At 43.4% G+C, this 14,900-nt stretch overlaps 1 protein-coding gene across 1 annotated transcript in view; it reads right to left on the minus strand.

The window, feature by feature from the left end:
• LOC110527824 (forkhead box protein J3) overlaps nt 1-14,900 on the minus strand; it is a 91,765-nt gene that overhangs the window by 27,207 nt on the left and 49,658 nt on the right. The window lies entirely within an intron of this gene.

Consider the following 14,900-nt stretch of genomic DNA (forward strand, 5'->3'; position numbering starts at 1 on the left):
TACTTCTCAAATTACATGGGCGCCAACAATCAAAGCTCAGCTTGAATTAAGAGACACGCATCCCAAATGAATCCCTCACTGGGACGATGCCTGATATTAATTAATGCTACACAAGTCTCCTTGGGGGGGGGGGGGGAGAAATAAATTATGTAGATCATTCTGAAACTTAACTCATTACGGTGTTAGCTATTCCTCACCCACAGAGGCTGATATATATCTGCCTGGTCGGGGGCTCGAAGCAGCCATGATGATGGCTGTAGAGTGGAGCGGTGCTCCTGGTTTAGTATCAGTTAGGGTGGAGCCGGCCAGCCTCCTGGAATCAGCCGGGGCTGGGCCAGCCACAGGCTTAACGGACTAGCCGAATGCACACATCTCCACACCATTCTAGTATTGACAGATGGCTGCACTAAGAACCTTTGAGATCCTCAGACGAGTCGGACGGTCGTTGGGCAGATGTGTGATGTGTACAGCCCAAAGCCGATAAGATGGCGCTGATTGTAACAGCAGTATAGAGAAATACACCTCAGGAAGAGAGGACAACGACAGTCTTGTTATCAAGCTGTCAATCTCCGGTGGTAAAATCCCCTGAAATGCTAAAATCCAATACACCAAAACATACACAACAAAAAGTGGCAGGACCGTTTCAGGAAGGGCAGATTGTGTTCATTATAGAAAAATAAAACGTATTCATTTTTTAATTTATTTTTTAAACTCAATAACGAGGCTAATCAAACCCCAAAATCTGTGTCACCGTCTGATAGCACCAGTGCTGTATCTTCCAGTCTAGTGTGGGACTGGAGTGCATCAGTCAGTGTCCGTGGTTGATGGAGAGATGGTCCAGCAAGCCTGCCTGCTCTACTGGGAATCTGTTGGAGCAGCCGTTCAGTCAGGCCTGGCAGGGCTTCCTCACAGACGGCACTAAAATCAGTAGGATGGTCTGTATCCAGTCTGCCCGCCAGTCAGTCTTAGCCTACACGCCTCCTGCATTAGGGCAGGGGTTCTCCAAACGTTTTCACCTCAGGCCCCCCTTCCAGCATTGGGGAGCATTCAATATTTCAATTTGTGTGTGTGTGTGGGGCTGCCATACCCAACAGTTTGGGAACCACTGCATTAGTTGATATGACCACATGTCAAGTGGGGACACTCAGCTGTGTCTGACACCGTGCATGTGGATACATCTGTATAGACATACAGTAGACTATGCAGAATATTCATAGCCTACATTCAGGTCCAGGAACAAAAAGGTGTGATGCAAGCCATCAGTTTGGAAAACATTAAGGCCATTAGGTCCCTAGGAAGACAAAAGAGAGAGAAAGGAGGGCCCGAGTGTAATGCTGACCGTACAATGTCTTACAAGCGTAAGCACTTAAGACCGAAGTAAAACCCATCCACCTTCCACAGACTCAGCCGGCAAGGAGCAGGAGGGCATGTCGAGCACTTGTTGCCACGAGGTGAGAAGGGCAAGTAGCGCTCAGCGAGATGTTGTTCAGTCGCCATTTAGTGCCTTCTTGCAGGTCTAAATCATTGATACGGTCATCCAGGTCTGACCCAGCCTAGAGTACTGCCAGTGCATTAACAGGTTGACTTTTTAAATGAACTCTTCTCTCCGACCGTCTCTGTGCGCCAGCGACACACTGTAATCTATCAAACACGCTCCCATCTAAGCTTACAAGTCACTGGTGTGAAACTAACAGGCTGAGGGTCAATCATAGGAGAAAGGGTGAAATGGAGTGGATAGAAGCGTTTAACACGTTACGACCGCAGCGTCTCGCAGAGAAACGTCAGGAGAGCCACTTCGGCTCAATTTGAGAGACCCTAGCATCCTTGCAGGGAGGCAGAGCACAACCCGTCAATAAGATGACAACGCGCTGGTGAGAATCCTCCCAATTAAAGCCAGTTAGCTTTTCCAAAACAAACACTTTATGGCTATACTACAATTAGCCTTAGCATCTCCAGCATGCAGCGCATCATACGGACACACAATGATGACGGAGCAGCCAGATCAGTAACCCACAGTGTGGTCAGAAGTACACTGAGTAGAAGGATTTATTCCGTTAAGGCAGTATTGCAGGGGTCCATCCAAAGTACTGCCCAGCACCTGCAAACCCCACAGTGCGGTTCACGCCCAGCCGGTGTGCGTGTCTCCCACTGTCGCCTCCCACACACACACACACACGTCTCAAAACTAAACGTGGTGATCCAACGCCAGGAGAGCACCATCCCTGCCCCGTCCCGCCTTAACGTCACTCACCACCACCACCACCACCACCACCCTCCCGACGCCCCTGCGGCTCAGCAGAAGGGTAGCCAGGGGAAAGTAGGTCACGTTGACCTCGCGTCGCGTGTCAAACGTTCAGAGTGAGGCAAAGGGACAGGCCGTGTCACTGCCCTGCGCCTCACAGGGAGGAGTAAGGGGGTAAGGAGTGGGGGCCAGTGCACCCAGCGGTCCGCAGCCTCACCGGGATGCAACTGCAACGCAACTGCGACGCAGGGAGGTGGAGTTCTCTCACGCAGAGAGAACCCGTGGAGAAGAGGACTCTCCACAGGTCTAACGCAGTCCTCTGCTGCTGCGCCTCCACGTGTCCTATTGACAGGCATGCCAACACATGGCATTTCTCCCTCATGTAAAAGTTGAGTATTTACTTGTGAGCCCATTTAAAAATAAAAATAAACAAATCTTAGTAAGGGAAGGCCCAAACGAGCTCTTTAAACATTTAAACTCCAAATGGAACAGCGCTTCAATGCCTTCAGATTTGCAGCAGTGTGTGATCAATATGCTTTCCCACAACTGTGCAGTGTCAGGATTGGAACCCATTATATTGCATAACCCGGAGCTGTTGTACTGGAGTTGCACAGTTTCTTTTGACACTTTTCCCCAATAATAACAACACTAACAACGTTCCCACAAGTTCACTTTACATTTCCAAACATCTCTTCTCAACATTAACCATTAAAAACAGACAGCACCACAAGGCTTTTAAGAGCATCTTAAACATGCATGTAAAAAAAATTAATAGAATACAGGCCTTTGCAGCCAAAAGCAAATAGTACAAGGATAGCATGACCTTTAAATGACCTGTGGGAAAACCTCCATGTGAATGACTGAGGCAGACAAAAAGAGTTGAGCCACTGCTGCTGCAGTGCATACATCAGATCTAGTCTTGTTATACAGAAAAGGGATGTGATCTTTCAGATAAGGCCTGCAGCAGCATTCTGTGAGCGAGGACAGAAAGAGAGCGAGAGAGAGGACTGAGCCACAGCACAGCTATGATACAACAAAGGAAGGAACCAACCAGCAGTGAGGATAAAGCATTGGTACAGTAGATTTGTTTGCATTGTTGTTACACACATTCTATACAAGGTCCCATTCCTACACAAAACATAAACCTGACCTCAGCGTCAGAGATCTCCACAGGGGCTAAGGAATGTAGCACCTTTGCTGTCTATTTGTTGTGGGAAGACGTTGAACGCCACAGCGCGTGCACACACACATTCCTTCACTCCCCCACCTAACACAGTTCTCCCCCCAACCCCACGCACACCAACTGAAGAGTAGACGCACAGTCAAGCACAGGCTCAACGCACAGCACACACCGACAATCTCTCATAACCAAAGTACTGAGACCCGTAGCCCACACTTGAAGAACCACGAAGTCAACCGCAACGATTTTCAACTTGATTGTTTACAGGCTTCAAAGGCATATAATCTGCTTCCCTTGGTATCATGTAGCAGTCTTGGCATGCTAGGCTTTAAACCCCTTAGTTTCTGATCTTTACTCGCTTGTATGTCGTTTTAATAAAACATCAACAGTTTGCTTGCTGCAGCAAAACGCATGCCAAGGTATAACTAATACATTTAAAAAACCCTACTTGGCCTGACTCCATTTAGTCGACTAGTCAATTGTTTGGTCGATAGGCTGTTAGTCGACAGAGATTTTTTTACATTTTTTTAGTCGAGCCACGGCAAATAGATATAACTACACACATACAGTACCGGTCAAAAGTGTGGACACCTAATTCTGGGGTTTTAAGTTTGACTATTTTCTACATTGTAGAATAATAGTGAAGCCATCAAAACTAGAGGTCGACCGATTGATTTTTCAACGCCGATACCGATTATCGGAGGACCAAAAAAAGCTGATACTGATTAAAATCGGATAATTTTTATATATTTGTAATAATGACAATTACAACAATGCTGAATGAACACTTAATATAATACATTAAATATATTTAGTCTCAAATTATGAAACATGTTCAATTTGGTTTAAATAATGCAAAAAAACTGTTGGAGAAGAAAGTGCAATATGTGCCATGTAAAAGAAAACTAACGTTTAAGTTCCTTGCTCAGAACATGAGAACATGAAAGCTGGTGGTTCAATATTCCCAGTTCAAGTTTTAGGTTGTAGTTTCGCTCCATACCATTTGTATTTCATATACCTTTGACTATTGGATGTTCTTATAGGCACTGTAGTATTGCCAGCCTAATCTCAGGAGTTGATAGGCTTGAAGTCATAAACAGCGTTGTGCTTCAAGCATTGCTAAGAGCTGCTGGCAAACTCAGGAAAGTGCTGTTTGAAGGAATGCTTACGAGCCTGCTGTTGCATACCACCGCTCAGACAGACTGCTCTATCAAAATCAGACTTAATTATAATATACACAGAAATACGAGCTTTTGGTCATTAATATGGTCAAATCTGGAAACTACCATTTTGAAAACAAAACCTTTATTCTTTCAGTGAAATACGGAAACGTTCTGTATTTTATCGAACGGGTGGCAACCCAAAGTTTAAATATTATACGCAAGAGAAGTGACAATTTCCCTAGTTACTATTGCCTGCTAACATGGATTTTTAAAAACTAAATATGCAGGTTTAAAAAAAAAAAAAAATACTCTGTTTTGATTTTAAGAAAGGCATTGATGTTTACGGTTAGGTACATTTGTGGACAAAATGGTGCTTTTTAATCGGCAATGCTCTTTTGTTAAATCACCCGTTTGGCGAAGTTGAAGTAGGCTGTGATTGGATGATAAATTAACAGGCACCACTTTGATTATATGCAACACCGGACAAGCTAGTTAACCTAGTAATATCATCAACCATGTGTAGTTAACTAGTGATTATGTGAAGATTGTTTTTTTTATAGGATACTTACCTTGGCTCCATGCAGCCACAAAGTCCATTTGACGCTGCTTAACAGGTGGTCAAGCCTGCCACGCAGTTTCCTCGTGGATTGCAATGTAAATCGTCCAGAATCGGCATTCAAAAAGGCCAATTACCAATTCTGAAAAGTTGTAAAAGCGGCCCTAATTAAAATCGTTCGACCTCTAATCAAAACTATGAAATAACACATATGGAATCATTAAAAAAAATGCATTTCATTTAACTAGGCAAGTAGCTTAAGAACAAGTTGTTATTTACAATGGACGGCCTAGGAACAGTGGGTTAACTGCCTTGTACAGGGGCAGAACGACAGATTTTCACCTTGACAGCTTGGGGATTCAATCTAGCAACCTTTTAGTTACTGGCCCAACTCTCTAACCAGTAGGCTACCTGCCGGCCCCAATCATGTGGTAACCAAAAAAAAAAAGTTTAAAATCTTGAGTAAGGAAACACACCGGATTACTTTTGATCCCTTGCGTGAATAGCCGACAGCCGTGTCTGTCAGGAGCTCACTGGCACAGGAAACTGAGGGGCCAGGATATTTTATACAATGCTGCAAGTTAGCTAGCACAAACTTCAGGCTGGACCAAGTTAATAGTTGATACATTGTTTCAAGTTCCTTGCAGGCAGGCCATGGGTATCCAATGTGATTTATATATATTATTTTCAGCATTTTTACCTATGGGCTGCAAATGTTATTTGTTGGCTTTATGTAGGCCATTTTTACATACTGGCAATAGAAGTTAACTTTAGATTTGTACAATTTTCATTTAGAGAGAATTTTGATTAACCACATGTCCTTGATTTTGAGATATGAAGATAAATTCAAATGAAATGGTTCCATGAACATCCTAACTGGCACGCAGATCAGTAGAAATGGTATGATTGTCCTGTGGCCATGGTCGGCAGGTGTACGGTGTTCCCTCCGACACATTGGAGCGGCTGGCTTCCGGGTTAAGTGGGCATTGTGTCAAGAAGCAGTGCAGCTTGGTTGGGTTGTGTTTCAGAGGATGCATGGCTCTCGACCTTCGCCTCTCACGAGTCCGTACGGGAGTTGCAGCGTTAGACAAGACTAACTACCACGAAAACTGGGAAGAAAACAGGGTAAAGAAAAAGAAACCCAAAAAAATGAGAAGAGGTACAATAACTTGGCACTCCAAATGGAAAAGGTTGCCAACCGCTGGTGTAGCCGATCACTGGCAATTTCAGGAGCTTAATGGCTGCAAAGGACAGTGGGAGGAGTCAGGAAAATGTTTTTCCTCTTCTGTTTAGGCTATAAAGATCCGGGCTCGGCTCAGTCTTCATTTTTAAAATCACAGAGCTTAAAAGCTTCCGACGTGCTCAGTAGCTTTACATATAGTTGATTTTATTCAAACATAGGGTATCTATATGGAAAAATACACTTTTTAAAAATGTAGACCAAGCGTGCAAGTTGAGGCCATGTGAATTAAAAGACGGAGAAGGCAGTAAAAAAAATAGAAAAACATGTCGATCACAAAACGCACAGTTTGTGAAGCAGATCCTACCTAGCCTACCTGTGTGTAACATGTTGAAGTAGGCCTAATCTAAACCAAAAACCAATCCTCTGCAAAGTGAGATTATACCAACTGGAAATTCTATTTCAAATGGTTAGATTAAACCCATCCTTCACAAGTATATTAAAATGATGAAAGCGATAAATGCTTGCATATGGAAATTTAAAAGATAAGATGCATGCGCATAGCCGGCAGAGAAATCAGTGCTCAAAATAACCAGTGATAACTCCTGTTTCTACTGTACAATAAACTATTTGCTTAAAATCAGATAAAGCTTTTCAAAAACGTACTGACTATTTAGAAAGGTTTCTCCTTACCATTTGGTGCTGAAGAGCTTCAGATCCAGTACAATAAAAAGCAACCCACGCAAGCCGTTTTAACCCCAGTTGAAGCTGTGCCGTCTACACCCACTGGATAACCATGGTGGGAGTTGCCTGCTAGGGTCATTTAGTTCCATACAGATCTTAGATTCACTTCTGTATAGGCTGGTGTACATCTTCCATACATATGCATTGGGTCATGTTAGGTAATAGGCAGATGAGAGATGGGCTGGTTCCTGTCCATCAGGTGGGTATGGGATCATTAAGCCTCGCTTGCCAGGCTTAGAGAGCTACTAGCCGATATTAACTACACTTTAGTGCAGCGGTGAGCGAAATACGGTCAGGGGCCGGCCCGTCGGCTGATTAAATATGGACCTCGGTATAAACTCTGAAATAACTGCACCTTTTCTGGCCCGCAAACTGATTGTCCATTTTTTTTCTCCATTAAAAAAAAGAAATAATAAAATAGAAATACATTTGTGCAGCCTTCAAGACACAATTATTACCCACTCCTGCTTAGTGCGTGGCTGGCTGTGAAGAGGAGACATGACTGGGAATGAAAATAGGTGTGGGAGACACGGAGCCCCTCCCAGGCAGGTATGCAGGGGACAAGAAGATGCCAAGAGAGAACTGGACACCGACTCACACGCCAATCAGTCACGGTCGATCCAAAATGCACTGATAGACACTCTGCTATTCGAAACAGAATATTCCCCATTATCTGGCTTTTCAGACATCCATCTTCATCTGAAGTTACTTCATGAAAGTAATCCATACTTACACCCACATTCAGTTTAGGCACAGACAAAACTCCTATTCTCCGGAGTGGCACAGAAGTTTATGAAAGCTGCACTAAGGATGTTCCCTTTTCAGCAGTAGGAGGGGATTGGAGACCAAAAGCACTGCAAAGAAAGCGTTCTGAGCTCAACCTCGCTCACACCCACATCTTTACCTGCTTTGTTGGGTAACCTTGAGCTCAGTCTGCGGAGAAGGAAAAAAAAAATCCAAACTCTTCTGCATTATTTTCTGGATGCATTAAAGGTTACAGACCTGACTCTTCAGTGCAACATTTGAGATTTTTCAACGTTTCCTTTCAAAATTGGTAGCCAGGTTGGCTGCTGCAAATTATTTTTGAAAGGCTACAGGGGGAAATTTACTTAAATGTAACACTGAATGACAGGTCAACACAATGACAAAAGAGCTGAGCCACTCGTCTGAACCCTTTTAATCATAGTCCTTCAGGAGCGCTCTCTCGCCTGGTGCTGAGAGCAAAGCACACACAGTCAAAGGGCTTTCCACAGTCGCCAGAGCATAGCAGCTCCACTCATAACTAGAGCCTTTCAAATTGTTTTATTTTTGGCCTGATTCGGTTTAGTTTTCCCCAAAAATTGTGTTTCGTTTTTTCAGGTTTGAGGGCCCCCCCCCCAAGTTTCGCTCTCAAAAATCACGAGGACATGGACGTTGTTAAAAACAGTCAGAGAGAGGAGAATAGAGGAGAGGGATGGAGCCACTGTTCTGTCATCATTCACTGGTCAGCACAGCACAGGAGACTAAGAGAATAATTGGGTCTAGAGGAATGGACGAAAGAACCAGGTGGTCCAGAAGAGTTGAAAAAAAAAAAAAAAGTAGTGGACATGTAGGCCTAGCCTAGCGTTTGCTACGTTGCCCAGGTTCTGTCTATTTGGCTCCTCTTACCATTCTGGTGAGATTCAAATTGAACTGAAGGTCTCATACAATTGATTTGCAGACAAAATAAACATCTAAAAACAAGATCTGCATCATCTAGATGAAGGCCAATTGCACTTCCACTCTGACTTGATCCCCGAACTGTGAAACTCCAAGAGAAAACAAAAAGACAATTTGACAGGTTTTCAGAAGGGAAAACAATCCTCACACATTGCATTCACCATTTGACATAACATCGCAAAAAAAACAGTTCTGAATTCGCAATATTTGCCAAAAGAGAGAAGCACACAATAAGCCTGGCTATAAATTGGGTCTGTTCCATTCTGACGGATGCAAGCTTGCACTTTCGTGCTTCTGTGCAATACATGGCTCTCCCCTCCCTCCCTCTCTGCGGAGGCAGCACAAGGCCATGAGAGATTGGAGGCAAAGTGACGTCCTCCAGTTTATCCTCCCTGAAAGCCTTCGCATGCTCTCAGTTCCACATGAGAGATCTGATGAAAGCCGTTTGTCAGCACGCCACTTAATTATCAGGCAGTAGAGCGTCCGATAGTATCCTTCCACTAACAATAGCTGCTCACAGCAGCCCCCTATAGTGCCCACACTCACACCGCTCCATCGGTACCAAGTAGTGCCAACGGCCCACTTAAGAGTAGAACAAATGAAATGCTACAAAGACGTATTGGGTATAAATTCTGATTTCTATGGCCTTGTCCGTCTCTAGCCTTGTAAGCTGTGGAAAGAAAATAGACATATGTAAAATGTGGTTACCAGACAGATTTTTTGGACTAATAAAAACACCTTCTGTAAAAGACCACAATAATGCTGTATAACATAGCCCATGTCACCAAAACTAAATGCATTTACCCTTTGAGGTAGAGGGCATAATATTGAGAGGCAGATGACATGGTTTCAGGTTACATTTTATCTTGACCCGACCTCTTGGACGCCGATCTCCTAAAGACAATTGAAGGATCTGAGAAAATAATGTGGTCGTTTTGTTTCATGAAGTCTGGCAGAGAAACTAAACACATGGACCTGTAATTTACTTCCATTGAATTTAGAGCTTATACTCCCCAATAATCAAAACATAGAGCAAAATGTAGGCAACATTCTTTAGGTCTACCATTCTTGGCAGAGTCAAATTTGTTGACTTTTAAAAAGCCTGAGAATAGCAAAATGTCTCGAGGATGGAAGAAAGATAAAAAATAAATGAAACAAACACCATATCTAACGTAGCGAGAAGGTCAAAGTGGAATAATATGAGACTGAAATAAGGCATATGAATTTAGTATTCAATGTCAGAGAGACGGAAATGACTTGCCAGCCATGATTGAGCACCACTAAAAAAAAGGCAGGAGGAAGTACGTTTTGCGATTGGGATGATCTCTTCAGAAACATGGTGGAGTTCTCTGGAGGCATCATATATTCACTATGCCTGGTGAATGCAAACTGACTGCCTTTGGGAGTTTGGTTGTTTAATGAATTGCAAGAAAATAATATTCTCAGTGGAAATACAGGTCCATCGTTTCATATTCAGTCGTGTTCTTCTCCCGTCGCTCTTAGAGAACAAGCAGTGAAAAGACACGGATAAATAAAGGTTCACAAATAGACCAGGGGTCTTACGGTCCACATTTACCTCCATCCAAAGATGGGGGCGTCAAACTCATTCCATGGAGGGCCTAGTGTAGGGCTGGGCTGTATACAATATTTGACTCTACACACACACAAACATATTGCTGCACGGACCGGTTTGGGTTTTTACTTTGCCTTGTATAACTGTATTTCAATGTTTGGTTTATTAAATGTGATACGCCACTCGGCCTTGTGTCACGTCCGTTTTTATAGTTTACTATGCAACTTGAGTGAGTCGTCCTTCTCCGCCTCTCACCAAGCCCCGACCCGTCACTCAAGGAGCACCGTTGTTGTTGCTCGCCCACTTCAACCGACTTTAGTCTGCATGATCAACGCAGCAGCTGGCAACAAGATGTTGATGAAAAACTATGCTGCTTTCCACTTTGCGTCTTAAATGTATAAAACCACAGCGTTCTATGACATTATTAGTTTGTGCGTCTTACCGTCTGCAAAGCTAGTTTGTCTTTTCTTAGGTAGTTGTGGCTAAAATAAATTCTGTTAGCCACTTATCACTAGATAGTACATTTATTAGCGGAGTCAGAGCAAAAACATAGCTAGCTAATACAGCCTGATTAATACCAGTGCTGATGTAGGCCTAAATCAGCATGTTGCTTGTACAACACCTTCTAAAATCAGAGAGGAGTAGGTGAAGAATGAACATGTTAGCTACATGTACATGAAGTAAGAGAACATAGTTAAAATGTTGGCAAAGGCTATAGGTTTCCCTGGGAAACACATTGGTTCCCACCCTGACACAAATTCCTCCCTGGCTTTTTCAATAGTTGTCATGTCAAACTGTATTCAAAGTGACCAATATTATATTCCAACTATATATTTAGAATAATCATTATATTTCCATGATCGCAACGGTTCACCCATGTTTTGATCTAAATCAAAATTGCAACATTCGGGAAAATAGAAGCGCTTGATTGTTTGCCCAGACCTACGTGGCAGTGTAGAAATTCTCTCAAGTGCAAACATTCAGCATTTTCATCAATTTCTGAAAATGATTATAAGCGGTTAAGTTTGATTGAACAATATCAAACAAATCAGAATTGAGAAAGACCCATTGAAATCACTTAGAATGTATGTGTTGCCACCAATGTGTATAAACCCTGGATGACTGACAGGAGGCGTTGTATTGAAGCCACTGCACAGCCATCTTGGTACATCTCAAAATAAAGTTATTTATTCATGTCTACGTTCATTTGACAAATTTTTTCTACTACAGACTCCTAAATTTATCATTTAAAAGTATATGTGCGCCAAAACATTTTCCTTGGTATTTTTTTGTTGTTGTTGTGAGGTAATGTTACTGTCCCCACTACAACCAAAATATTTCAAAGCTTGTAATTTTGTCCTTTAACTGAAACTGTAGAATTGCATTGTTACCGTCAAAAATGTTTAAAAAAAAAAAGTTTAAAAAAAAATATATATATTGCCATTTATCACCCAGCCCACTGTTTGCTGGTTTTTCCTTTCAATTAAGACCTACAAACCAAATGAGGGGAGTTCCTTACTAATTAGTGACCTCAGTTTGTCAATCAAGTCCAAGGGAGGAGAGAAAATCTGCAGACACGCTGCCCTCCGTGAAATGAGTTAGAGGCATGCGATCTAAAGCCTCTGGATATACAACCAATCCACCAATAGGAGAAACTATCCTACCTCGGATTAAACTATACAGAATCAAATAAGTTCATATGGGGCAACCAAGCACATCATGCCTTTGCATCACAGGCAGACAGAGCATGACACAACCCCGTATCTGCGGTAGATCTCCCATGGTAACCTGTCCTCAGGGTGCACTATTCGTCCTTACAGGAATGTACAGAGGAACAGAAAAACAGCCTTTAAAATGTGAAGTGTTGCCTTAGCTTCCACCTTCAGACCAAACCAGAACTTTCCTGAATTCTATTTGACTTGCTACCGATTTAAAAAGCAGCTACAGACCTCCTTTTCAGCCCATTAGCCAAGTTAATGTTGAGCTGACAGACTCGCTGACCCATAAATAATACATGGCAGTGGTCAAGAGAGGCCAGACACCTCAGAGCACCCGTTCATCCCTCTACACGACCGCATTAATGGGCTAATTCAGAGGCAATTAACTGGTGGGGAAGAGGGCTGTGGCCTCGCGGCTGCAGGGCTCAAAGCCGGGGCAAACAATTGCTCTGAGCATTCACACACACACACCATCTCCCACACGGAGCCCCATTTACATATTGTACTAGGACAGAACTCCCAGCATCTAGATAGCGCCTGAGCAAAACCACAAGGTAACAGTAAACACGTGTTAAAACATTGGTTTCCGTTCTTCCTGGTCACGGCTAAGAATCCAGAGTACAATCCTGTCTCAACACTGGCGACTAGTAAGCATAGTCAAACTGTGCTGCTGTGAGCCATATTGGTTTTCTACTGCAGCCTTTATGCTTACACAGCCCCTGCCTCGTAGCAAATTGACTTAGACCATTTCTTTGATGTTTTTCAAATGGGACTTTCATTCGATAAATTAACTGCAGAAAACTTGCATTGAAAACGGTGACATTGACAAACGAGCAATTACAACCAGCAATATTCATGTGTCATATCCGTGGGTGTAGTGACCTGCGATTAGCCACACTGACGCTGGACGGGAGAGTCGTGGCTGTCAATAGGAGTGGAGGGAAGGCTGAGCAGCCCATTCTGACATGTCATCCATCACTGGTTCCGCTCTGCCGCCACAGCTGTGTCACTGTCCCCCTCTCCGTCGAGCACCGACCCCAATGAGGACATGCAGGCACGGGGCTCAAGTTTCTCACTCAGAGACCGTCCAGACATGAGCAAGGCTTACAGAGAGAGGCGTAGAAAAGCTCTCAGATGTGGCAATGACAACGTTAAAATAATCAACATGTCGCCACGTTCTGCTTTGCACATGGTGATATCTTGACATTCACGCCACATTCATGCCATTGCAGAAAGCGGCGATCGCAAGCGGCAGCGTGAGGTCATTAGCTCTGGGACAATGACCGAAGGGGTGATCAGGGTTACGTAATTACCATGGAGGCTCGAGGATGCATTAGAACAAAAATGAAATGAAATAAGCCAGGAACCTTCTCACTATAATTACTACCCATGCTGATTAGATGAACATGCCAATCATTAGGGCTTGTTACCTCTGCTTTTAATTCCTATCAGATGACGGTGACCTGCCGTGTGGCTGTATAGGCTAGTTAGCTCAGATAACCCTCCAGGTTTAACGGTATATGCTCAGTGAGGGGCTTTACCTCAGCCAGCCTCCAGAACTCCGGCCTGATCCCCAGTCAGTCAGTCTCATGATCCCCAGGACCTTCCCACAGGTTCTAATAATTAGTCCTGGCTGGAGCTTTATTCATTTTTTAATGTTTTTTTTTTTTTAAAGAAAAAAAAAAAAAAAAACAGGCGCACGAGAGAACAGCTGACAAATTAGCAGCGAGCTTCACGGGAGGCAAACGATCTACAGGGAGAACAGACTACCTCAATTATGGATATTATTAATGAAATCAAACAAAGACCGGGAGACAGAGAGAAGGGAAGAAATCCGTCACACATACTTTATTAAAAACACGAGAGCATTGATTGTTTGATCGTTCATGTTTTCTGGAGGATTTGTGAAAATAGTTTTTATATAGCAGAAGCCAGCGGCAGCAGCAGTAGCCAGCCTAGCCCAGCTTAGGTGGATTTAACAGGGAAGATTCAGAGTTAAAGGCGGATTCCAAGGACTTGGCTCTATTTATAGCATGTAGAATTCATCATGGCTCAGCGCCTCTCCACCCCTCTGTCTATTCCCCCTCTCTCCACCCACCCCCCCCCCCCCTCTTTCCGGGAGAAATCAAAGTACCTATGAGAGGCCATGCTTAGGCTCAGATTGACCTAACACCGAAAGGCCATGAGTAGGAATTGAATTCAAACGACGAGCTTAGGGTTTCAATTAAAACGAGACCGGCAAAGCAGGGGCTTTCATGATTGGGATTCAGTCTTATACTGAAGCCATGGTAAAGCCTTCAACATCTCTCAAACTAGGGTCCTGTGTTCGCGCGATCATGTGACATGCATGATTTTAACCTTTATTTAAAGCTTTTTCCATGAAACTTTCCCCCTTTTCTTTTTATGTCAGATGGTTTAGCACCATCCTCAGACAACCGCTTTCATTTTGTGTAAGGCTTTAAATAGAGGATTAAACTGATGATGTCACATGACTGCGCAAACCACAGAGCCCTGCACTTAGGACTGTTAAATGCTCGCTGCCCTTGCTACAATGACAGGAACACCCATAAGGCCAAAATGGACACCACCTCAGAAGAGCATCACATCTAAAAAAAATGAAATAAAAACATCAAAATTCGGATGGGTACAAAAAGGATGACTGAAGGATTCTCATACTCCCCATCCGTTTTCCCTTTAGAAGAACCTGAGGACTAGCTAATTCTTTTTCAAGTTTTATGAGTTCCTTGCAGTTCATAACTCTGTAGCTAGGGTGATTTCACCCCCGCCTCCCAAATGGTCTCCATTTCCAGCCTTACATCTGAGACAAAGCATGGGCACAGCCCATT

The sequence above is a fragment of the Oncorhynchus mykiss genome, chromosome 7, assembly GCF_013265735.2.
Source record: "Oncorhynchus mykiss isolate Arlee chromosome 7, USDA_OmykA_1.1, whole genome shotgun sequence".
Classification (NCBI taxonomy): Eukaryota; Metazoa; Chordata; class Actinopteri; order Salmoniformes; family Salmonidae; genus Oncorhynchus; species Oncorhynchus mykiss.